Source organism: Temnothorax nylanderi, unplaced genomic scaffold (assembly GCF_030848795.1).
Source record: "Temnothorax nylanderi isolate EJ_2023f unplaced genomic scaffold, tnyl_v1.0 TNYL_tig0832_pilon, whole genome shotgun sequence".
Classification (NCBI taxonomy): domain Eukaryota; kingdom Metazoa; phylum Arthropoda; class Insecta; order Hymenoptera; family Formicidae; genus Temnothorax; species Temnothorax nylanderi.
In genome coordinates, this window is record NW_027249894.1 from 34903 (window position 1) to 62220 (window position 27318).

At 34.1% G+C, this 27318-nt stretch overlaps 1 long non-coding RNA gene across 1 annotated transcript; it reads left to right on the plus strand.

Annotated features, from left to right (window-relative positions):
- The first annotated feature begins 1502 nt into the window (after window positions 1-1502).
- LOC139785576 (uncharacterized) lies at window positions 1503-16902 on the plus strand. The gene is made up of 3 exons (XR_011722001.1): window positions 1503-1565; window positions 1716-1955; window positions 16394-16902. It is a non-coding gene; the product is annotated as an uncharacterized lncRNA (long non-coding RNA).
- Window positions 16903-27318: the final 10416 nt, after the last annotated feature.

A 27318-nucleotide genomic window follows, 5' to 3' on the forward strand; every position in this document is an offset into this window, starting at 1 on the left:
CTAAACATTAAAAAAAGGGTACGATTAATTTATTAACAGAAAATTTATTAACAGCAGTAGAAACACATAGTGATGCATACTTCGCAAACTGTGCTATTTGTATAAGGTTGCCAATTTGGACGGTTCACTAATGAAATCCATTTTGCACGCCTTTGTGGTTCTTTTGGAAATTTAAACAATATAAGGCCTTGCTTTTCTTTTACATTACAGCCACTAACTGAACAGTGCCTCATCTGAAATAGATCAAATAAACGAATTATAATGAGAATCCGACGGATGAATTAAAAATTAGGCTGCATATATGTGTGCAGGGCACAAATAAGCAACCCACAATGTCAGTAAAGTCCTCTGCAGTTATTTAACAACACAGAAAAGATATTTCTACTTACCTTGATCACAAGAAATAATAATATAGCATTTATAAACTTTAGTCAACACTGATGTCATTTGTATAATGCGGGCTGATGCGGGCATTCCCACTCTGCCGCCGCCGCCATCTTGTGATCGTACGCCCTGCTGTCTATTGGTCTATAACCGACCAATCAGAAGGAGGAACAAGTTTGCGTTTCTCTACTAATATAGGACTCTAATATAGACTAGCTTGATACACCCGTGCTTCGCTACGGTATCCGTGAAACACGTTTTACCCCTTTTCATCCCGTTAGGGGTCGAATTTCTAGAAATCTCTTCTTAGTGGGTGCTTACGTCATGAGCTTACATCAATACATGAGAGGAATACTACCCGAATTTCATGTTTCTAGGTTCAGGGGTTTGGGCTGGGCGTTGATGAGTCAGTCAGGACATTTGTCTTTATATATATAGATTACTATTTTAATTGGCATGAAAATCATCGACCTATAGTGTTTTATTATATCATCTGTACTATAGTATGGACTCGTGATGCGTATGCGTGATGCAACTTAAAGCGTGTTTATAATATGCAAGAAGGACAGCAGAGGGTTGATTACGGTTCTTGAAACGAGGTAAAAATTACAAAAGTGAGGAAATTCACTAGCGTATCTATGATTTCATTGGTTGAAATCTAGTGAATCTGTTCACTTTTGTAATTTTCACCTCGTTTCAAGAACCGTAATCGACTCCCAGGCGATTATGGACTTTATGGCCGATATTTATAGTCAGATCTTATTTCAAGACCGTCTTAAGTAATGTCTTAAGATGCTAATACGGATCTGTGATTGGTTCACGACATCTTAAGATTGTACTTAAGACGGTCTTGAAATAAGATCTAACTATGAATATCGGCCTATATGTCTTTTTTCTAGTCAGGATCGTAACATCTATTTGCAAAGCCCCATGCAAATATTTTTCAGTGAAAATTAAATAAGCATAATAATGACATATTTGTTTAATGCAAAAGTATGTTTTATTGATTTTTGGACAAAACAAATTTTTTTCTCTTAGATTTTTTGTCACAGTTAATCATATGGCAAAGGGAACGAAGTATACTATACCACACTTTGGCAGTTACGTTTCTGAGCGATCGAATATTGTATTAAGGTAGTCCTTTCGCCGACACAGCTAGTCAAGTAACAGTCCGTCATGAGGTAATTGAAAACAAACATATTGACAAACATTACACAACATCCCAATAATTATAATAATATAACATGATTTTACACGCACGATTTAATCGTATTTAATTATTTACTAATTAAAAAAATATCACAATAATAGTGCGGTTGGACTCGTTTTAGGTTAGGTCAGGCATGACAGTACGGGCTGCGTTCGGAAGCATCTCAAGCATCACTCGGGTGTGCTCCCTTCTCCTTGTAACTTGCTGAGATAGAAGGAGAGGGGAGTGTGCTCGTGTGCGCTCAGATGACGTTTCCGAACGCAGCCGTCGCAGCCACGAGTAAAGCAATATGCGATTGGATCCACTACTTATTTAACCTTATATATCAGAGCAAAACATTCGGCAAGCCCTTATTTTCAAGGTACGTACGAAATCCGGAAACTTCAGGGAATATTTTAAGACATGAATAATGTATTCATCTGATCGCTAAGTACATGTATTATTCGTTGAAAACCTCGGCCGTGGCGATTTGCATCATTCTATCTTTCTCGTTCATTAAATGTAAACAAGGATAGAATGACAATAGCACGCTCCGCGAACGCACATTTAGATTGACTTATTTCTTGTAAAGTGTCGGTAACCTCACCTGATTTTTCGTACACATGCCCCTTATTACTGTAGGTATATTTAACATATATCAAATTTAGGTACCTATCTAATACTTGTTCTCACGAAAGGACTACCTTAACCAATCAAATTCATAGATAGAGACAGAGATAGTCTTCGGTTATTTGTTATCTCACTTTTATTTAAGGACCGTGTTTCGTATGCAAGTAAAGTAGGGATCGTGCAGGCCATACTATAGGTCGGTAATGAAAATAATATTTAGTATAAGAGTACCTACAGTAGCGAGTCAGATGCTTTCCTTATCCGATTGTACAATTGGTGGGGAGAAAGGGAGAACAGAAGCAGTCAAAATTTCCATGCTCTTAGAAAGAAACATCCCCTCTCTCTCTCACCCTCTTTTCCCTCCCTTCTCTTCCTCCTTTTCTTTCTCTCTGCCTCCTTCCTTCCCTTTCTCTCTTTCACCTTCTCTTCCTCTTTCCCTTTTTTCCTTTTTCTTTCCCTCTCTTATTCCTCTGTCTCTCTCTCACATACACTTCCACTCACTCATCCACTCTGCAGTCTCTTACACATATTCGTCCATTCTCTCTATCTATTCTCATACCTATTTAACGTATTATCTAACAAAATGAGAGTATCTGCTCATGCATCTTTGAACCTTCAATATTGTCATCATATGAATGCTTAGTCTATTTATATGAGTGACATCCAGGAGCCGTTCCGTTTGACTACACCTTGTGATTGACTATAGCCACTCATAGCACTTGGTACTTAGATTTTTCCAACGGATCAACCAATCAGAAGGTCCTATATTGAATTAGCCAATTGGCGATGTGGGTAATCGAGTGTCATTTGTGACTAAAGTTGATTAAATTTATTAACTAAAATTTTGTTAGCTTGAGCACCTACTGATTTACAATTTCTCATTTTTGTCATATGTCGTTATTATCTCTGCATATACTCTTTTGTATTGATCATTTCTTATGTCAAACGTCATTTGATCGCTACAAATATAACATACTTAATGTTTATTTTATTTTGATCTAAATTGAATTAGAAATTCCAGAATCTTATGGAATAAAAAATATTCTATTAATTATGAAATATTCGATTCTAATTAAAAATTATTTAATTACAGTAGGTTACAATGCAAGGCCGCGTTTATAAGCGCCCAGGGACTTGTGATCTTTGAACATCGCAATCTAGCCCCCCCTTCTCCCTCTAAATAAATATAAATATTAGCAAATAATTAAGTAACATTTTTAGTATCTATTAAACTACTAAAACACGTTTAGACAAATGTTTCACATAGAAACAAGGATTTAATTAAAAAATTTAAAAAATAGAACATTTTTTTAAATAAAATCACTTTACAGCTTTTTTCTCCAAAAATATTTTTATTGCATTAACGAAATTGATTTTTGCTGAAAACTTCAATTCTTTGCAAGAATTCGAAAAGTCAATATTCAAAACAGAGAAGTTGTTTAGCTTCTTACTAGGCCTAAATGTTGATCTAAATCTAAATGTTGACCTAAAAGCACTTCACTCTCTTTAGTGCCGAAAATGATCGTTCGCCTCTACTATTCGTTAAAGCTAGGCAAAGATAGCTGTGTGAAGTTAGTACCCCATTTTTGAAATTTTGAAATTCTAAAAGTTGTTCCGGGTTGTTCTAGACTTGTTCTAAATTGTTTCAGAAGATCAAATTTTTAAAATAAAAATGTTCGCAGGAAATTAATAAAAACAATTTTCTGACCTGGCACCCGTTTTTCGAAAATCGAACTTTTCAAGATTGTTCCAGGTTGTTCTAGTTGTTCTAAACATTGTTTCAAAATATTAGTTTTATTGGTCCAAAACAAAAGAGATATTGAAAAAAGAAAAATTTTGGAAATAACAGTTTTTGTTCTGATTTGTTCTAATGGAGAACACGATAGTTTTAAAACGGGAAGCCTGGAACAAGATTTTTAACCAAGAAAATCGAAAAATAATATTTCCGATGAAGAGTAAAGTACCTTTTAGGTTCTTGTTCTGGTCTTAAGAATTTTGTTCTGAGTTGTTCTAATGGAGAACACGATAGTTTTAAAACGGGACACCTGGAATAAGATTTTTAACCAAGAAAATCGAAAAATAATATTTCCGATGAAGAGTAAAGTACCCTTTAGGTTTTTGTTCTGGTTTTAAAAAATTTGTTCTGAGTTGTTCTAGTCGAGAACACGATAGTTTTAACGCGGGAAGCCTAGAACAAGATTTTTAACCAAGAAAAACGAAAAATAATATTTCCGATGAAGAGTAAAGTATCCTTTAGGTTTTTGTTCTGGTCTTAAAAATTTTGTTCTGAGTTGTTCTAGTGGAGAACACGATAGTTTTAACGCGGAAAGCGTAGAACAAGATTTTTAATCAAGAAATTCGAAAAATAAATTTTTTTGATGAAAAGTAAAGTGCCCTTTAGTGTTCTTGTTCTGGTCTTAAAAATTTTGTTCTAAGTTGTTCTACGCGGTTATAAATATGTTCTAAATCGACAGTTTTGTAAGTCATTTTGTTTACGAATAAATGGCCAAAAACTGTTATTTCCAAAATTTTTCTTTTTTCAATATCTCTTAAAGTTTTTGACCAATAAAACTAATACTTTGGAACAATGTTTAGAACAACTAGAACAACCTGAAACAACCTTGAAAAGTTCAATTTTCGAAAAATGGGGTGCCGGGTCAGAAAATTGTTTTTATTAACTTTCCGCGAACATTTTTATTTTAAAAATTTGATCTTCTGGAACAATTAGAACAACTCGGAACAACTTTTAGAATTTCAAAATTTCAAAAATGGGGTGCTAACTTCACACAGGTGGCAAACCTATGATCTTATTATCACTTCGACGTTCGGGAAAGTAGCTTGAATTTTATTTTTATATATTAATTTTAAATATAATATTGGAAGTGGAATATCGGAAGGAAATTCTTCATATATTCTGAATAAAGAACTTAAATTGAATGATTTCTTCAATGAATTCGTCCTCCAGATCGCAATTATATGTATATTTTCACTAAAATTTTTGCGAAAACTCAGTTGATTATTATTTTCAAATTCAGAATAGAGTTGTAGCTTATTCAGAAAATCCAAATGTTTCCGAATGATGCTTGTAGCTTGCCGTTGTTTTTTCAAGGACTTATTTACATAATTTCTTTATTTTTTTTTTAAGTAGTGTCCCAGGCGCTTCGACATCCTAAAGCCCGTATCACCCGTATCAGACTACCGACTGCGAAGGCCGATCCGACTGCCGATCGCGACTGCCGACTTACATCTAGCCAATCACAACGAGGCGCCGACTGACTGAATCGGCCAACTCGCGTTTAGATTGGAGTCTATTTTTCGAGTCGGCAGTCGGTCGGCCTTTGCAGTCGGTAGTCTGATACGGGCTTAAGGCGCCAGTCCCAAAAGCCCATAAATGCGCTACTGTTACAACGTATTTGCAATTGATTAAAAACATTTTATATAATGTATATAATATATATGTTATTTAATGGATATTATTATATTAAATTTTTTAATGTGATTTTGTTTATTTTATGTTCTAATGTTTACCAACGATAACATTTGTTTATATTTAATACTTAATAAATTTTTTATTTCAGTTTTCTAAATATAATTTTGTAAAAATATTAATCAATATTTAAAGATTTACATATTAACCGCGTTAACGATAACTCGTAAACTATTATTTACTGTATATCGCCGTAGGGTTCACAGTCTAGTATCTTACGGCGTTTTTGAAGGGACATACCCAACCCTATCCCACTCATCTATTTCCTTTGGACCAACGGTTTAACGTCTCTCCCGAAAGACGGGCGTTAACGATAATTTATGGTATTAAACATGGTGCGAATAAAGGCAAAATATTGAAAATATCGATGTATTAAACATCACAAAATATATATATGTATATCACTTCATTGATTATTTCATATAATATGACAAATGAAAATTGTAATAAAAATGATCGATTTTTAAGATAAATATAAAATTAAGCAAGATAAATATAAAATTACACAATCATATAGTTTATATTTGTAATAAAAATACTTGATATTGTTTTTGAATAAGAACAATGTATAGACTTCATACATATACAATTAATCATAAGAAATTATTTATAAATAATTGTTACATGGTAATTTAGTCATATATTAAGTTGTTGTGAGTTTATCAATGCACTTCAAAGAAGAAAACATTATAAAAATATTGAAATATAAAGTAGTTTTTAATTATTTTTACTATATCTAAGTTTCATATATTATCATGTCTGATAATTGAAGTGATAGATTTATATACTTATGTAATATATATTTATATTGAATTTATTAAATTTAAAGCCATGAAAACAGTAGAAGAAAAAATTTTTCTATAATATGCATGTAAAAACTTGATTTAATTGCTTTGTTCGTGCAATGTTTAAAGAAATCAAGAGTTGCTTAAATAATAAAAAATATTTGAATGACATACAAAATAATGGTTGATTTCGTAATATTTAATTGTGTGATTTTACTTTAACTCAATATTTTTTTTATATTATTCTTAAAAAGCAATACAAAAAAATATGGATATTGTACCGGTTGTTACACCGACATACAGGTCAGCATGACGGGTTGCAAATTCGTGCAGGCGCACATGGTCGTTCACAGCTACGTAGGCTTCGGCACATTATAATCACTCATATATAATGCGTCAAAGTGAATGCAGCTGTGAATGACCATGCGCGTCTGCACGAATGGGCAACTTGCCATACTGACCTATATGTCACTGCAACACCCTGTACATACAATAAGATAAAAATTATTAAGCTGTAATTCTTTTTTATCCTTTTGGTAAAATTGGAGCGTATTTGCAATTATGACAATTTCACTGTAGATGGCAGTACTGATCGATATTTATGGAAGTTATTGATGGTTAACAACCTTTCGGTTAGCAGCAGTCGCGGGAGTAAAAAAAGATAAAATTACTGGTTTTAATATATAAATTCGATCTTTGTAATAATTAAGTTCAAGTTAATAATAATTTTATTACAATTTATTTCCAGTTTACTATCATTTTTAATAACCATTCACAATATTAAGTAATATTTGTCTAATAAAATAATGAAGAATTAATTAAATGCTACAATAATTGCAAAAGTTCTTTTTAATGTACCTAAATTTTTTACCATTTTTTATTATCATTGTATATTTGTAAATTTTAACAAATATAATAATTTATTGTTTATCAATTCTTTTGCATCATTTCTGAATTTTTAATTATAGCGCAATATATTTCAAATTAGAGCTTTAATATCTGATTCCTTGTATTATGATTTCCGAAGAAATTTTAATGTAACAGAAGTAACGTAATAAATAAAAATTTACTAATAAAAACGGGCACAGTAACAACTGTGCCGCAAACAACGTAGAACTACGTCAACTGTCACTATTTCATGTTAAAGTATTCAGCGAAGGAAAGTAGACGTAGGGCTACGTCAACTGTCACTATTATTTAGCGAAAGACAGTTGACGTAGCCCTACGTCTACTTTCCTTCGCTGAATACTTTAACATGAAATAGTGACAGTTGACGTAGTTCTACGTTGTTTGCGGCACAGTTGTTACTGTGCCCGTTTATTTTTTAAAATTTAGCTTTGTTTTCTAAAAAAATTTTAGTACTGGTTTAATAAAAATAGTGTAAAGAGGATACCGATTTATGCTTAAATAAAGTATAAGTTATACATGTATTCTTATATATCATCATTAAAAAAAGGTTGGTATTGAATTTGGCGAAGATCGTTGAAAAAGTAACCGATTTACTTTGGCGAGAATCGGGGAAGGGGTTACCGATTTCTGCAAGAAATTTATACTTAACACTAATGACAACTTATTTATTACTCTACGATTATTTTCGAAAATATAACAAAAAAGTACACAACCGGTTTAAAAAAAATCGGTATCGAAAAATTAACCCGTATTAACCCGTATCGAAAAATTAACCCATAAGTTGTCATTCGATAGCTTATATAGTCTCATTTTCTCTCTAAAGTCTATAAAGTCTCCAAAAGGGGTTACCGATTTCTATCTTTTTTAGATAAAAATCGATAACCCCTTCATTATTAACAATTTTACTAAAATTGGCATCGAAAACTAAAAATACGCAACCGGTTTAAAAAAAATCGGTATCGAAAAATTAACCCCACCACCGCCATTCCCAGAAAATTCTACCCCTGTTTCATATATAATTCTTTAAAATTCAGTCTATTAACAAATAAGTAATTCGCGGAAAACGTTGCAAGAAAAAAATCGGTAACCCCTTTTGGAGACTTTATAGACTTTAGAGAGAAAATGAGACTATATAAGCTATCAAATGACAACTTAGTTATTACTCTACGATTATTATTTTCTAAAATATAACAAAGAACTACGCAACCGGTTTAAAAAAAATCGGTATCGAAAAATTAACCCCACCACCGCCATTCCCGGAAAATTCTACTCCTGTTTCATATATAATTCTTTAAAATTCGGTCTATTAACAAATGAGTAGTTCGCGGAAAACGTTGCAAGAAAACGTTGCAAGAATAACCCCACCACCGCCATTCCCGGAAAATTCTACCTCTGTTTCATATATAATTCTTTAAAATTCGGTCTATTAACAAATGAGTAGTTCGCGGAAAATGTTGCAAGAAAACGTTGCAAGAAAACGTTGCAAGAAAACGTTGCAAGAAAACGTTGCAGTCGTGCACCCGAAGTTACCCCCTCCCCTCCGGGAAAGACGTAGTTCTACGTCAAAATAAACTTTATATCATTTCTACTTATAATTGTGATACGCAATCAGTCAAACATGTTGTGAAACAAACATTATTATTCAAGGTATATTTGAGCTGTCACTTTGAAGCAGTGATGGGGGATCGTGGGATTTTCTCTCAGACGGGAGCCATTACGCGCATGCGTGAAGTGACGTAACAGCCATTTCCAATGACGGATCTCGGATCTAGGCGCAGTGTTGGGGGCCCTGGAGGTCAATCATGAATCTTTTCCCCTAGGGTGGTATGTAGCTCAATGCGCGTGCGCGAGAAATCGCGAGAAATTCCCACGATCCCCCATCACTGCTTTGAAGTAGCAACAGAGTTCTATTATTGCGATATAGTTTTGATTATTTGCTTTAATCAACGAAGTCTATGTAGCATATGATAATATCAGTCGATCTTTGCGGAAATGGCTTCTTATTTAAATAACAATAAAGAATTTCTTAGGATGAAATTAATCCGTCAATCGTAAGGCGAATGAAAACCGTGTAAACCCGCGTTACTTTCACGCGTGCTTCAAAGGCATTTCGTAGAGAACGTGAGGAAATTTAAATTACTGTGCTTCCTGTTCACATCGTCATCTGTGAACGAAGTAGTTATTCTATTGCGCGCAGCGTAAGGAAATAAGTTTTATTATTAGACACGTACCTATTTATGAAAAACTTCTCTTATGATTATAAAGTAAATGTTTTCTATAGAATGTATAAATTTATTATTATCTGAAATAACTCCGCATAATGTACAGTACCTATCAAAAGCTTGGACGCATTTTGGGAGTAAATGCATTGACAAAATAAATGGTTACGACCTTGTTTCTTCTACAAAAACAACGTACTGAATCACAAAATATATCCATTGTTTGACGACAACGTGGATGTTTCTTACCTAAAAATACATTTGGACTTTGCGTCGTGATATCTCCGTTCGTTTAGGGTACGGAAAAAAAACTAGAAACACTTTTATTATATAATTTAAATCCTAGCTTGATTGAGACTGATTAGAACTCAATCATTTCAACCAATGCTGAAACATGAAAATGTGAGCTTCGTTTATCTGATTGTGAGAGACTCGCGCAAATAGAGCCACAAGCGTCTCGCGGTCTCGCCGCGCCGTTCCACGCGCACTTCGCTGCGTGTGAAATTGGTGCGAGATACTACCGTGTCTCTTGATCCTACAGTCCATTCCACAAGAATAAAGTGTACGGCAGCAATGTCGAGAATACACAATCTAGGGAAAAAAGGACTTTAATACATCAAAGTAGACTTAAAAAAATATTACATATAATTATCTAGTAATGGGTCTAGTCGCCTCCTAGTGTCAATTATTGCTTTTGACACCTTTCTTGGCATGCTTTCGACTATAAGTTTTTGAGCATATTCACGTAGTAGAGAGCGCCATAGCTTCCTGATCCTAGTCGACAGCTGCTTGTGAGAAAAGATAGGTTTCCCTCTAAGTTTATGCTTTATATATGTAGGACACACATTCTCAATTGGATTCGTATCTCGAGACGATTCAGGCCAATTCATTGTGGTGATGCCATTTTCAGCTTTACACTCTGTGTAAAGGCGACTCCGATGTTTGGAGTCGTTGTCGTTCCTGAAGCTTGATTGTCTCTATTTTTCTCATAAAATTTCTTAGCAGATGTCAACAAACATTTCTGATAAATATTGCGCATTTTTTCAGTAAATATTATCACTAAATTAGTAAAGTTTATCGGAGTAAATAAGTATATAAGAAGCAGCCAAAACCACGCTTACAGAAAATCTCCAAACATAGATGCCTAATTCTTCGCTGGATGATCCTATTATTCGGGACTGACCAGGACTATTAAGTGATCGAAAAGTCGAGCTTCAGCCATAAAAATTACATTGTTCCAAACTGTACCCAAATTTTTATGAGTCCATACCAGTCGTCTTTGTGGCATGTTTTCTCGCGTGAGAAAGGGTTTTTGGATTGTAGAACGATATTTTACCTTCGATTCTTGTAAACGACGTCTGATGGTGTTTATCTCAACATTTATACCCTTCTCACGCGAAGCTGATCCCGAGCTTGGCGCAATGTTAGCGTAGGGGTTTCGTTCAAACAGAGGGGTGATCGTTGTGTCCTATCTCGGCGTCGTCATACGGGTTAAACCCCTCTCTGGCAGGTCGTCAACATTCCTTGCTTCTTTGTACTGTTCCATCCACTTCTGAACAAATGACTTTGACTTTCTAAACAATCTTGAAGTCTGAGCATACGTTAATGATCCTTATGCATGCAAAACTGAAAACACTACTGCTTTGTAACTGCCTTTGCTCATTTTGAAAATTTCTACTGTAACAAAAAATAACGCTCGGACCGACAAAACATATACTATGCAAACAGACACGCTTCAAGCTTTCCAACGTTATGAAGTAGATGACGCTACGGTCATCCGTCTTGAATTAAAGGCCGTACGGGGATAACGCGTGAGAGCCACCGCACAAGACTCTCGTATGGTCACGTAGCGTAACGTAACGTGAGCCAACGTATAAGAAACGTATTGGTTACGGCCGTTACGGCGTTATACGTTTCTTGTGCGTTGATCTACGTTACGTTACGCTACGTGACCATACGAGAGTCTTGTGCGGTGGCTCTGACTCCGTGGCTTCGCGAGTGATTAGTAAAGGCCATTGCACGTGACAAAGTTTTAGTTTTAATCGTAAGGCCGTAAAATAGACTAGTCACACTCGATTATTCTTCAAGCGCGAGAAGAATAATCGACTGTGATTGGTCTATTTTCTTACGGCCTTACGATTACAACTAAAACATTGTTACGTGCAATGGCCTTAACTCAAAGGTCCGTGGTTCAATTCCGGCTCGGCCTTCATCCCGCGTATGCCTCGTTTAAGAGGTGGATTGCCTGTTTAATGGAAAGTTAAGGTTTAAAGATCCATATGGATTAATAAAATCCGTTTAAGAGTTTAAAAGTTATTGCATAGCGCAAGTGATAGACGGTAAGAGTTTAGTACTTAGCGTCACTTCTTATACTTTGTATTAAAAAAAAATTAAGGCCGTACACTTTTTTGTGGAACAGACTGTATTTACGAAAAATCCACACACACACAGCAGTATTATAATATATAATTTTCTATAGTAGATATAATTTTTCATAAAATTATTGTACGTAAAATCCATGAGAAGTTCGAAATTTTTATTATAATTTTATGAAATAAACATTGTTTGATGATTGATTATTATAAATAGTATCAAAGCAGTATTACTTCAACATAATTTTTAATAATACTTTTTTGCTTTCAAATTAAAGTAAATTAAATAATTGGTTAGAAATATTGTGAGGATATAATTTTATTTTAGAATTTTGGTAGAATATAATTTGTATATAATTTGATAGAAATAATTTGTAATATAAATTTGATAGTTTTGCTAATAAAATTCTTTGATTTCAGTATGAAATCAAGATTAATTTTTATTTGTAAACAATAAAATAATTAAAATAATTAAGTATATCTTACTTTATATTCTTAATTTATAATGAAAACTATTGATGAAAAATAAACTAATTAGAATAAGTTTTATAAAACAATAGATTTAAAAACAACAATGAATCAACTCGGAAGACACTGAAAAATTCAATGCCATCCAATGCCTAGAATTATATTGCGCCACTTTCTTTAATAAAATTTTTATTTGTCATATTTTGTCTCATACAGGGGGTTTTATTTTAAACAATCATCCTATACATTTTCATTTTTTTTAACTTTAGAAGAAAATATTTGACACTGTATATAATATCATCAATGATATCTAAAATTACATTTATATTTATTTTATATAAATATTCTGTAAATAAAGATACTGTTATAGTTACATGTACTGATCTCCGCGAATACAATAAAAATTATAAATCTTGAAAAGTTAGAAAGTACAAGAAATTAGTAATCATCAATAAAATTGCCGACCATTTATTTTTAATACCACTGGGTATTGATATTACGCGATATTAGACATTGGATCTTGACACAGATGACAGTTATTGATTTTCGATAGTATGGAACTCGATTAATTACCAATAGGACAGAAAGCGAAATTTTTAATTGCATTATAGGTTTCCGGTGTCACATTGGAAATTTTATTATTTTATATATCCGATATTATCTATTGTTAAGCCTGATTTTGAATGTTCTATTTATCAATGGCGCAGAACGTCTTTGAATCGTAATTACATTTCTGTCGATATTTGACATCTGCTATTGACTGGTACGTACAATCTCACTTTCAATGGTAGATTCTCTATTTGTATTCAAGTTTTTTCTTAATAAGAATATTAGGGGAGACCGGGGCTTGTTGGCACCGTTTTCACAATTTCGGCATTTGAGTTTTTAAACAACTAATTTTCATGATTAAACAGTACTAATATAATAGAGAGAACCTTTCTCTACATTTTCATGCCAAGAACGCTCCTGTATACTGTATAGTTTCTTTGTAATAAGTGAAATACAAACATGCTGCATTGTAGCCAACTTGTCCCGATAGTAGGGTAAGTTGGCTATGCGACAAAAGTCCATGTTAAATTAATGAAAACGTAATAGAACGGGTAACAGATATGTACTTCTTGATAAAGATTGTATCTTTTAAAGTTATTTTATAATGATCGAATAACAAAATGCTGTTACAGAAAAACAATTGTAAATTATTTTAGATGTGGCTTTCTTCAATATAAAAATATTAATATAAATATATATTTAACTTCTATTAGCAGTGTAGGTAGCAAATCACATGCTCACACAGGTCTCACGCGCGCGGCAGCAACAAGTCAAGCTAAGCATGCCTTGATATGAGCCAACATACCCCATACATGCGTTTGATTTCAATCGTTTTCTTACAATAAATGAATAAATTACTGTTGTCCCTCAAAATGACATGTACGTCGTATAGTAACAGAAACTTTTTTTTAAACTAATAATACGTCACTTTGATTTGCCACCTCTTGAATTAGAGTTTTCTCTTTTTCTATTGTAATACTTTTTTGATTTAAATAAAACTTTGGGAAAAGTACCTATATCATAAAAGAGATATTTTGTGATAACTTTTCCATTATTTCTTTCGCTATAAATACATAAACGGAACACATTGCCAACTTGCCTCTTGTGCCAACGAGCCCCGGTCTCCCATATGCGGTAATTCTGATCCCATATTATACCTACATTCATTAACTGCTGCATATTATATACATATATGTTTGTAGTTAAAAATGATCGATTTTTTATTATTGAGAAATGCTAATAAGAAAAGCTATTTTCTAGTAATATTACTAAATAATCTCAGCTTGCGCGTTCGTCGTTGTCTTTGGCAAGTCTCGTAAGTCTTACAAGTTATACGGTGTTTTCTTATGGTAGCGCGATTCGAAGATGAGTATTTAAATATGGTTATAATCAGCCATTATTTAATCTCTCGCAACAGTATTGTTTTGGCTGTACGCCAAGCAGCGCCAAGTTATATGTAAATCATTTCACTTTTGATTCTAGCTTTTGAAAAAATATACACTAAATTTATCAATGCTATATTCCTTAATCGAAGTTAACAGAATTCTTTTTTAATATATATAAAATATTTATTATGTTAGATATAATCACATATAATTATATATAAAATCGACATTAGATATAATTAGATATAAAAAATGGCCCGATGTGGTTATATATAATTATATACAATTATATACAATTATATCGGGCCATTTTTTATATCTAATTATATCTAATGTCGATTTTATATAATCATATGTGATTATATCTAATCATTTTTTCTCGGGCAAAGATTTAAATTTATGTTATGATGGCGCTGCCGCGCAAAGGTTACCGCGCAAGAACTGTCGCGCGAAGGAAACTAGACCCTGCTAGTAACAATTGATGTCGCCACATGCCACCTGGAGGCGCTTGCTTCGTATCCACTAGCTCGGCAGTACCGATTCGCCACACGGTGTCGTTGTACATCGACGATGACCCAGAGAGAGAGTTTAGCCGTCCCGAACGACGGACGTATTATTTTGTACGCGCAATAAAGAAAAATTGTATTCAAGAATATTAAGCGAAGTTTATTTATCCGAAGACGAGAAAATACGTGCCGTGCACCCGGCTCAACGAGAGCTGCATAACAAGTATCTTAATGATAAAGTAGCGTACAAATTTAGTTTGACGTATTTTAGTTTACGCACGACTATAGGAGTTTTTACTGTAGAGGGAGTAGGTATTAATTGGCAGTAAGTTGCAGTATGAATATGTGTTATGTTTTCTTCTTCTTGAGAATTTATCATAAGAATGAAGTTTGCATTTTATCGTAATTTAGGTAAAATTTTTGCTATGTCTTTTTCAGCACTTCTATCTTTCTGTATTTAGGCAAATCGAGTGGAAGATAGGAATAAAAACTGACTATTACAGCTTTTCTGTAAGCTTTTTAAGTTATATGATGTCGGTAATGATTTATGTTGAAAAGAGATATCCGCAAAGAAAGACGATTAAAATTAAAAATTAAATTATTATCTTTTATAAAAGTTTTTATCAAATGATTACCTAACCGCGCCATTTAATTAACTTGAGACATCCTTATTTAAAAATAAAATTTATGTAACATATTTTAATAGGTAATTCATAATGTTTTGGATAAATTTACGCTTTAATTTGTGTTTTATTGTAATTTTATATATTAAGATATAACAGTATAAATATAACATTATATTATAAAATAATCATTATATTATTAAATTGTTAATTAATAACTAATAACTTAATTTAGTAACCTAATTTGCAGCAACGGTGACATTTAATCAAATGTTAATTTGTTCTGTTTACTGATGGAGTATTTATCCAAGTTTCATGAATAACTGTTGAATTGACTGGTTGAAAAGCGTGCTTAATTTCCGACGGACCCTTTAAAGAAATTTTGAAATTGTGATTCGCTATTTTTTGCGCGCAGCTCTTTCTAAAACCGTCGCTTATATATACATATACTTTGCTTTTTTGTAACTGGTGCTTGTAAGAAACACGTTAGTTGCAGAAAATCGCAGATACGTGACGTTTGATCGAGCACCGATCGGTAATATGCTTTTTTTGATTTGGTCGGTGAATTGGAAATTTGCATCATTGAATTTCTTTGTAGGTTTGCCATATAGCCTTTGTAGATTTTCGGCGACGGTTATCGTTGCATAGTTCACATTTCGAGCGAGTTATTTTGGATTTCGTGCCTCAATTTATACCTGGCGCATTCAGAAACGTGGGGCACTATTTTCGGAGGTAGTATTAACATAACGCGATCGCATTTCTAAATTCTAATAGTGCACTTTTTTTGCGAACCATATATCATCTTTTTCGCCGCTACTATTAGCTATTTACCGCGCGATCTTTTAAAAGAAACAATTACAGAGATAATTAATATTAAGAATTGACAGGTTTCTCACGATGATAAAAAGTTTCTAATTGGAACCACCGATTGGGCGCAAGAAGTCTCATCGATTCCGACCCCGACGTTTCCCGCAACCTCAATACTATCATCCGACCGCTGCACCGGTGAGTAAAACTTCCAAAACTCAGTCCAACAGGCTCCTGGAAGATTGCCCGCTCGCCGAGCCCGCCCTCTAAAAGAAGAATAGCAGAAAGGATGAAGTGGACCATCTTCGCAGACACCATCTCGCATTAAGTCCCCCTGCCCGACGATCCGTAATATTCCGGCTTATTGCAACAAGAGAAAAAAATGGCCTAGGGAGGAACAAAAAAAAAAAGAAATTGGGTTAATAATATGCACCCTATTCCACCTGTGATTCATTGCTAGCGACATCGGTCCTCGCGGTATAATTGCGATTCCCCGTGTATCGTATGCATGATCGAGATTCGGTGCGCAAAATATTTCAAATCCTTATCAGTCGGTCGAGCTTAAAGCGACCGTGACCCGCGCGCGCGCGCGCAAAAAAAAAAAGAGAAATAATCCGAAACTTACCGGAGTTACGGGCGCGGTTATCACGGGAGGAAGAGAGAGAGGGCCGACAGGTAACCCAGCACCAATAAATCCTTCGAGCGTGGCGCGCGCAACAAAAAGCGTCCGGCAAAAAGGGAAAAAGCAAAGTGCGCTTTATCCCTTCCTCCCGCACTGCACTCCACCGCGCGCTCCAGAGGGGGAGAAGGTAACCACTCCATTCCCCCGCGTCTACGTTTTCCTCCACGATGGGCACGAAAACTAATAAAAGGGAGATGTTTATCCCCCGACGGTGACCATGACTGCCACGCATGCCGGAAGTAAATTTGCGAGTTTATTTGTTTGGCATTAAGCCGCCATAAATTAAGGGCCGAGCACAGCCGCGCGCGTTTGGGTATATGCGTATCGGATGCGCGCCGTTTTGGAGGGTGTAGCTTGCATAAACCGCGCAGCCATTGTTTGCCGGCCGTGTTATACTCATTTAAACGGACGTATGACCGAAAAAGCGACCTACCCACCTTGCAACTGGTCCCAGTTTTGATATTATATGGTGTTTGTTCATTTTAATGGGAAAGTAAAAGAATAGGCTGGTAACCGAGATTAATGGCCGTTGTATTAGTTCCAGTCCCTGGAGATACATGAAAGCAACTGAATTCAGCAATAACGGGGGTGCAGCGATATTCACGGAGATATATCATGGCATTGCAATCTTTTTCGAAAAAAATCCGCTTCAAAATTGAAAACGAATTGAAAACATTCTTTATGACGAGTATTAACGTAGGCTAGGGTTTTTAAAAATAATAAAAATAAATTTTCAAAGTACATGAAATGATCGTTTCGCCCAGTCCGTAAGCGATATCCGAGTTTGAATATACTTTCAAAATATATGCATTCCATACGCGCACTGGCAAGTGCCTCTTGTCCCAACGGAGGGGAGGGGGAGAGGGAGGGGGGACGCTTTTTGTTCTCGAAGAACCGATCTCGATGGCGCCGATAATGACACATTAACCCGGAGCTAAAACTCAATTTTGGCGTCACAATTTGCCGCTCATTTTAGAGAGCAATTTCGTGTTTTCGCATCCCCCGGAGGAACCGATTACGGCTTCGAATTTATGAGAACTGAAATAAGGGTGAAAATGGAAAGAGGTACTTGTTGCGTTTTGTGGCGCTAATTAGTTGCGACGTAAGAGTAGCGAGCTGTGCATGCAGCCTGCATGCGATACCTTGTATTGCGAGAATGCGGTTTTCGTAACAAGTCAAATGTGTGCGCGTGATGTGTTTACCATATTGTTTCTAAAATATAATAGCAAGGTATACGTGATAATTGATAAAATACCATTTTCAACGAATATTTGAATATGCAATGCGAACCCATTTTTTAAAATAAGCGTGATATATTCATAATTTTAAATCTGCACAGTTCTCCAAACTGTATCAAATTTATAAAAAAATTATAATAAGAAATAGGTACATCGGAAACAAAAATTTTCAATCGCTAAAATATTTTTTGTAGTTAGAAGTGTGGAAAGAAGAAAATAATGCTTATATAGTTTTAGTTATTATATATTAAAGTCAGGACATTTTATGTGTTAAAAGGCAGAAAAGAGAAAATTAAATTAGAAGTTATGATGGAATTCTTATCGACCAAGCCTTTTTGTGAAATAATTGGTATGAGTGAGTTTATTTGAGAGAGAGAGAGAGAGAGAGAGAGAGAGAGAGAGAGAGAGAGAGGAGAGAGAGAGAGGAGAGAGAGAGAGAGGGGGGGGGGGGCATTGGAAAATGGATTTCAATTTACGTTATTCGATCTCAGTTAAATTCTGTTACCTAACTCAACCCAAGTGGTATGTATCTTTGTATTCCTGAGGATCTTTCTATCAACCCAAGTGGTAGTAGTTTTAATTCTCCTTGATAAAATTATAATATTACAAAGAATCATTTAATCATTTTAATCACAAAGAATTAAAGAGGTAACATTATAAAATAAAAATATTTAATTAAAATAAAATAAATAAATTTTTCTTGTAAAAAAACTTGGCGCTGCTTTTTTAAAGTCTATCCAGACAAATTTGCATCGCGCATAAACATAAGCGTAAGAAATTGATTGGTTCATATATATGTGCAAAAGGAAATAGACCAATCCATCTCTTTATGCATATGCTTATGCACCTATGCAAGTTTGTCTAGATTAATCTTAAAAAAGCAGCGCCAAGTTTTTTACAAGAAAAATTTATTTATTTTATTTAATTAAATATTTTTATTTTATAATGTTACCTCTTTAATTCTTTGTGATTAAAATGATTAAATGATTCTTTGTAATATTATAATTTTATCAAGGAGAATTAAAACTACTACACTTGGGTTGATAGAAAGATCCTCAGGAATACAAAGATACATACCACTTGGGTTGAGTTAGGTAACACAATTTTGTTTTATTTTTTAAGAGTAGTTGCACTACAATTATTTTTCAAAGCAATATATATATTCTCTTTGTAGTTGGCGTAATTTAAAGATTTCATATATTTTTTTGAAATAACATATCACTTAGGTTGAGTTAGGTAAAACAATTTTGTGATATAATTTTGTTAAGGTATATATCACTTGGATTGAGTTTGGTAACGCAATTTCGTGATATAAAAATAATTTTGTTAAGGTATATATATATTCTCTCTTTGTAATTGGCGCAGTATTAAAAGATTTCACGTATTTTTTTTTAAATAGATACCACTTGTTATTTAGGTTTTTTCGAGGTAGATATCACTTGGATTGAATAAAATAACAATTTTGTAATTTAATAATTTTGTGAGACAATTTTTGTGAGACAATTTTGTGAGACAATTTTGTGAGACAATTTTGTGAGATAATTTTTCGATTGAATTTACAAAATACATTGCGTGTACTTGGCACTTTTTTTTACCTTTTTTGAAAAAGGTAATTTTGTACTGATATCACCTATTTTGTAGTGTTAAGCAAGGATCTGCAAAACATTTTTATTTTTTATTTTTTAATTATTCACAAAATTAGCAATAACAACAAATACATAAAAATTAATAATATTTAAGTAAAGTAAATTATACATTTCTCACAAAAATTGAAGGAACACTAAATTTATCTTGAAAAATAGGCAAAACTCGAGCAGCGGTAACTTTGTTAAAAATGAATAAAATTTAAATTTCAAGCTTAAAACCTCTACTTTCGAAAGGTACTATTATTCGTCCAATTTTTATTATGTCTAGACATAATTTTAATTCAGCGGATTTTTATTATGTCATGACATAATTTTAATTCTGCCGCTAGAGAATTTTTAAGTCGATTCTTATGAATCAAGCTTGAATTTGATGTCTAGGTGTCCCAGGTTGCCGATAACGAGGTCCACATAGTGCGCTCCAGTTTTCGGTGTCCAGGTGTATTAATACCTTGAATTCGATGTCCACGTGTTCCAGGTTGCCGATGACGGGTTCCAGATAGTGCGCTCCATAGTTTCGGTGTCCAGGTGTAATAATACGTTGAATTCGATGTCTAGGTGTCCCACGTTGCCGATGACGAGGTCCACATAGTGCGCTCCGTAGTTTTCGGTGTCTACGTGTATTAATACCTTGAATTCGATATCTACGTGTCCTACATTCAGATTTAAAGTTATTAATACACCTAGACACCAAAAACTACAAAGCGCACTATGTGAACCTCGTCATCGGCAACCTGGGACACGTAGACATCGAATTCGAGGTATTATTACACCTAGACACCGAAAACTACGGAGCGCGCTATCTGGACCTCGTCATCAGCAACCTGGGACACCTAGACATCAATTTCAAGGTATTAATACACGTAGACACCGAAACTACGGAGCGCACTATGTGGACCTCGTCATCGGCAACCTGGGACACCTAGACATCGAATTCAAGGTATTAATACACGTAGACACCGAAAACTACGGAGCTCACTATCTAGACATCGTCATCGGCAACCTGGGACACCTAGACATCGCATTCAACGTATTATTACACCTGGACACCGAAAACTACGAAGCGCACTATGTGGACCTCGTCATCGGCAACCTGGGACACCTAGACATCGAATTCAACGTACGATTACACCTGGACACCGAAAACTATGAAGCGCACTATCTGGATCCCGTCATCGGCAACCTGGGACACGTGGACATCGAATTCAAGGTATTAATACACGTAGACACCGAAAACTACGGAGCGCACTATGTGGACCTCGTCATCGGCAACCTGGAACACCTAGACATCGAATTCAACGTACGATTACACCTGGACACCGAAAACTATGAAACGCACTATCTGGATCCCGCAATCGGCAACCTGGGACACGTGGACATCAATTCAAAGTATTAATACACGTAAACACCGAATACTACGGAGCGCACTATGTGGACCTCGTCATCGGCAACCTGGGACACGTAGACATCGAATTCAACGTATTATTACACCTGGACACCGAAAACTATGAAGCGCACTATCTGGACCTCGTCATCGGCAACCTAGGATACCTAGACATCGAATTCAAGCTTGATTTATAAGAATCGACTTAAAAATTCCCTAGCGGCACTTTCTGCCAAGCGTAGGGTTCCTTCTTTTCCGGCAGCGGTGGTAATACGATGTAAGGATACGAAATCTCTCCAGATAAACATGAAGCAATTGACTCAATATGTATTATATATATATACCTAATTTACCTAAATAGAAATCTTCCTCCTGACCGATAAGTCTATCGACCTAATTTAATTTACCTACTAGATCGATCGAAATACGCGCGCAATATCGAAACTGGCGATACCTGCGCCGCCAGTGTCGATGTATGTACAACAGATTGAGAAAAATATGAAAGAATAAGATTGAATGGCTACGTCAATATTAATTTTATGTAATTGCATTCTGCGTGCTTGTTTACTGAAATAGCGAAAAGGAATAGTTGCATATCTCTGAGATGCTTATTATACTCTTGTAGTATCTCGTTTAGCATAATTTTTACATTTTACATCGTTGATCAAATTTTACATTTTACAAAGTGAGACTCTCAAAACTTTATCACGGATTTTTTTATAAACAATTGTGCACTGACAATGAAACAATTTAAAACAATTTATTTTCTATTAATATTTTGCGTGAATTTTGTTTTTAAACAGGATTTTATTTTATTATATTAGTCGATATTAAAATGCAAAAAGTTATGAATACATGACGTTCGATCACATTTGCCTTGAGAAAATGTTATGCGATAGCGATGCGAATAATCAGATCTGCCAACATCGGTAATCGCAAGAATCCTTACAGAGTTTCGGGCAAAGCGCAGTATCCGATTAATTGTATATCGCCGTGTGTCGCATTATCCGGAAAACGTTCCGCAAATTTCCGCTTGTATTCTATTACAAGATGTCTGCAACATTATCTCTAACAGGAATATCATACACCAATGATATCCGTATATTTCGCGAGCAAATAGAAACGGTATGGATCGCGATAGGACAATTAATAACCGAGATTTTATTTAGAAAACCTACTGTTGGTTGCTACAGTTTATTTCACTCGATCGTGTTTTATTTATTTATTTTTTTACATTTTTCGTTGATAATCAGAATTAATTGATGCGATTAAGCGCGAAAACAAGGCGCCTATCGGAAAACAAAAATAGAAACATAGCGGCGTCATAACTTCAAATATCACTCGTGCGAAAGGTATACGCATAGGAATCATTTTTATTTCGATTTAAAAAAAGGAAGAAGGGGGGGGTGATCGATGTTACAAACGAATATACATATATACTCGTGTTTCCGCACGCCATATCTACGATATTATCTGTTGCGTCGGAATTACGGAACTGCCGCACACCGTGTTTGTACCGCAAACAGAGATCGAATTGATTTCGACGGACACGTGCTGTACACGATGGAAAGCAATTTAAACCTTGTTAAATATGATGCAAAACAATAGGTAGACGAGCAGGTGAAACCTCGTTTCGTTTTTTCAAGCTTGATTCTCATTGCGCTTTTCATCAAATCATAGATCAAAATAGGCAGCGACATATAATGGGCACTTTTTTCAATTTTACGCTTCTCACATTCTTTGATACCTTATTTGACTTTAACATGTTATTTGATGGATATTTTTCCTCTTCTTATTTGTGCAGAAATAATGATAATAGTAATATGATTACTTATATAGAATACCTTTTCTTTATCTTTTGACAATTTTCAATCGAAATTGCTTCTCAACAAATATTTTTTATTATAAACTTTTCAAACAGTTTTCAACTTTTATTATCAAATAAGAGCAGTTAATCTATACACACTCAAACACATATACAAAATTATTTATTTTGTTGAAAAAAAATTCATCTTAAGTTATAAAATGGTCTCGTTGTTAATATATGCTGCTAAAACTTAATTCATTAAAATATTTAAAGTTAAAGTCAAAGTATTGGCGTCTTGAAATTTTGAGAACAAATTAATAACAAGTTGGTCAAAATGCAAAATGCTGTATATAATTTAGGATAATTTACGGAACGCTGTACGCGAAGTAAATGTATAATGAGAGGCGTCCAAGATTATTGAGAATTTAAATACGAGGAGTCTAAAAGCGACTCCGAAGCTCTTATCGACTAGATCAAACTATGGTCATTAGCCTAGGAGCTACTGTTTCGAGGTAGATTACGAGCCGTTGGGGAATTACGGTATCAGAATGTCCCTACGCTACTATAGCGTGTCTTATTAAGTAGGAGAGGCTCTATTAAGTAGGAGGAGAAGGGAATTGAAAGTAAAAGTTTTAATACTAAAATGATAAATTGCGATATTTCCCTGAAATAGAGGAATGAGAGAATTATTATTTGTTTATAGCAAGTTACAAATAAATTTATGGAATAAAATGTTCAAAGTGACAATAGATTATTCAAGAACAAATCTACTCTATAAGAATCACAAAAAATATTTAAATATCTCTGTTAGTAGGTTCGAAAATATTTGTGATAAAAGTTGCATCGTTTTCAAGAGGACAAATTGGATACAAATCACTTATCTCTTAAAGTTATTTTCAATAACGAATATTTTTTAAAGTAAACAACTGTGATTGAATTTATATTTATTCTTATTTAATTTTTAAGGTGGAAATTGGACTCTTGGACTCTTGGAAAAAAGTTCTTGGGCTTACATCCTTCTTTTCGGATATATAGGTAATTAGGATAAATAAAAAGGTGAAAGAAAGTCTTGCTATAAAAAGCTTAGAAGCATCGATATCGTGACGTATCTGTAACGCGCTACATCAGTTGAAAAGCGCCACATTACAGCAAGAATGTAATAGATACAGCTAATCAGCTTGTCAGTTATATATCATATACGTTCATCATAATCGATCTGGTTTTCTTGCATCACGACGTCGTATCATTCGTGTTCCGTCCAGTCATTGGGTCTGGAAAAAAGGATACAACGCACGAATCCGTGCAGAAATAATCCGTGTTGCAGCAGTTGGCCGAGATTCCCGCTGAAAAACATAATTCGTCGACGTGAAACGTCCCTCTTATTTTGTCTGTCGTCGTCGTCGTCGATATCGAGCGACTGTCCCACGTCGCAATTAAAAGCAGCCTCAAGAGAACCGGACACTAATTACGCCGCTTAGCGCAATAAATGGTGGTAAATGAAAACCTCGGGGATCATCGCGTGAGTATTTGACTCGATTCTTGCGCGTTTTGCGTCGCCAATACCGTTGCGCGTTACGTGGTATAAAGGAGAGTAGAAAATGCCTCTAGCTTCACGGAGTAGAGTGCTTTTCAAACTTTATTTCGCGGAACTTTTGAATTCTGTAATCCATTTATATTACACAGTAAAAAATCGTGTGTACATAGCGGTCCAGATGTTAAAATTTTCTTGTGTTACCAAGATTTGATTACTATTTCAATGTAAAATTAACATACAACAGCTATGTTATTATTTTCTTAACATTTTCATGTGTTACATTTATGTCAACGTGATACCCAGGTAGCAAACACAAGTCATTTTGACGTCAAATTTTGGTCCTTTACTGACCATTCCTGACGTCACTAACTGGCGGCATAATGACGTTAAAATGACGGTCTAATGTCACGGACAATTGACGTCATTTTCTGACGTCTTATTGACGGCAAAAATAGGTCCATTGTACGACATACCGGTTTCTAGAAATGTTTTTTATGAAATTAAAATGTTAAAATGTCTACTTGATAAACGTTTATAAAAAAATGTTTTTTTTCTTTATCTAAGAAAAAAAAACTTTTTTAACTGTTTCGTTACATGCCATGTGCGTATAGCCGCTCTCAAGGCGGTCACCCATCCTAGTACAGTACCGCGTCCGAGTCGCTTGACTTCGATGATCTAGTGGACAGTGACGATCTTCTCACCCTGATGCTTCCTTATTAACTGTACTTGTCTATAACAGGTACATCTTTAAAGTGTTCAAAAATCTTGTAATGATAATCTTCTTGATAGCTATAACACTGCGTGAAATAGTTATCATAAAACTATAATCACACGCAACTACATCCACTTATACCATAAATTCGCCACTTCAATCATAAAGTTGCTAAACAAACATATTGCAGTTAATTTTGTGGTTTTTATTTTATTATTACTTTATTAAACAATATTAAGAAGTAAAAATAGTTATATTACAAAAAGACCTTATTTGGACGACTTTAAGACGTCTTTAAAATGACGTCTTTAGATGGTCTAAGAAATGACGTCTTATAAACGTCCATTATTAGTCGCCGATGTCATAGACTAACCTAACCAAAAATGACTAAAAATAGACGTCATAATGATGTTATGGAATAACGTCAGTATAATGTCATTTTTAAAGACATAGTCGCTTTTTGGTCATTTGACGTCATTTGTACAAACATGACTAGTATTTGACGTCAAAATGACTTGTGTTTGCTACCTGGGTAACTTGACACTTTATATATGTTATTTAGAAATTAAATATTATTTTGAGTTCTTTTAACACAATTGCTTTAAAAAATCAACACGTTTTAAAGTTATTTTAACACATAAATAAAAGTTAAAGTAAATTTTCAAATAATCGTAAACTTTGACACACAAAATAATTAAATGTGACATATTTCAAAATAATTAAATTGACTAAAATTAAATATTTCTATTACATATAATTCAAGTAAAATCTGTAAAATAATTAATATCATGTGTTAATATAACTTGAAAAATAAAATCAAAAGAACAAATATAAATGTAAAGTATAATGTCAATTAATTAACATTTCTAATTTGTCAACAAGTAACACACGATAAATGAGTCATTTTAACTTAAAATTTAGAGTGGATTTTCTGGGACATGTAAAAAATGTTAAAATTACGTATTATTTTTTACTGTGTAATGGAGCTGTAAATTCATTATATACGGCGGGGTAAATCCTGGCACATCAGATATAACCATTTATGGCGAGAATTTTCAAAACTGTGTTATTTGGAATCCTCAGCGTTTAGAGAGTTCCGCCATTTACACGTTATCTAATAACAAAGTGGTGAAGAGGGAGAGGGAGAAAGAGAAAGAGAGAGAGAGAGAGAGAGAGAGAGAGAGAGAGAGAGAGAGAGAGAGAGAGAGTGTGTGTGTGTGTGTGTGTGTGTAGCAATACTGCGATTTGAAATAACGATCTCACGTTGTTTGCTGTAAAATAGACTGTTCTTTTATTTTCGTCTCTCATAAGAGAAATATTATTTATTATTTGAAATTATGATTATTATGCACTCAAATATATCAAATGTTATGCAATCAACGATATACACTACAATCTTACAGTTGTACATTGTAATATCTGTATAAAGATATATCTATTTCTATTTAAAATGATAGCTTTTAATCAACGTATAGTATGTAGTATAATTCTAAAACCCCACAGAATCTAGAAACTCAATTAGCCGTAGTATGTACATCTTGGATTAATCTCGCCACGAAAAATGTAAATTGTTAACGATTAGCCTCTCGTCCTATATGTTTCATGAATAAAACAAGAATATGTAATGAATAAAAAAGATCTAGATGAAAGCTCTCTTTAAAAAATAGACGCGCTTGAATTATATATGGGCAATTCCACGTCAAATCGAACAAGATTTGACCTCGTATTTTTTAAATCGATTGAAACTTTTTTTACATAAAATATACATAAAATAAGCAGATACGTATTTTTTTGTTTGTCCGAAAAATTTTTTTTACAAAAGTTATAAACAATACAATTTTCGTCAAAAATGAAGAAGTCGTCTACTTTACAAATTAATATCTCTGGTTATATTTGTCGTAGAAAAATATTCAAAAAAGCATTTTAAAGCTAAGAAGGCAATCTTTGAAAAAAAAAAATAGTTTAAGTTACATGATATTGCAAATTCCAATTGTTATAAGCAATT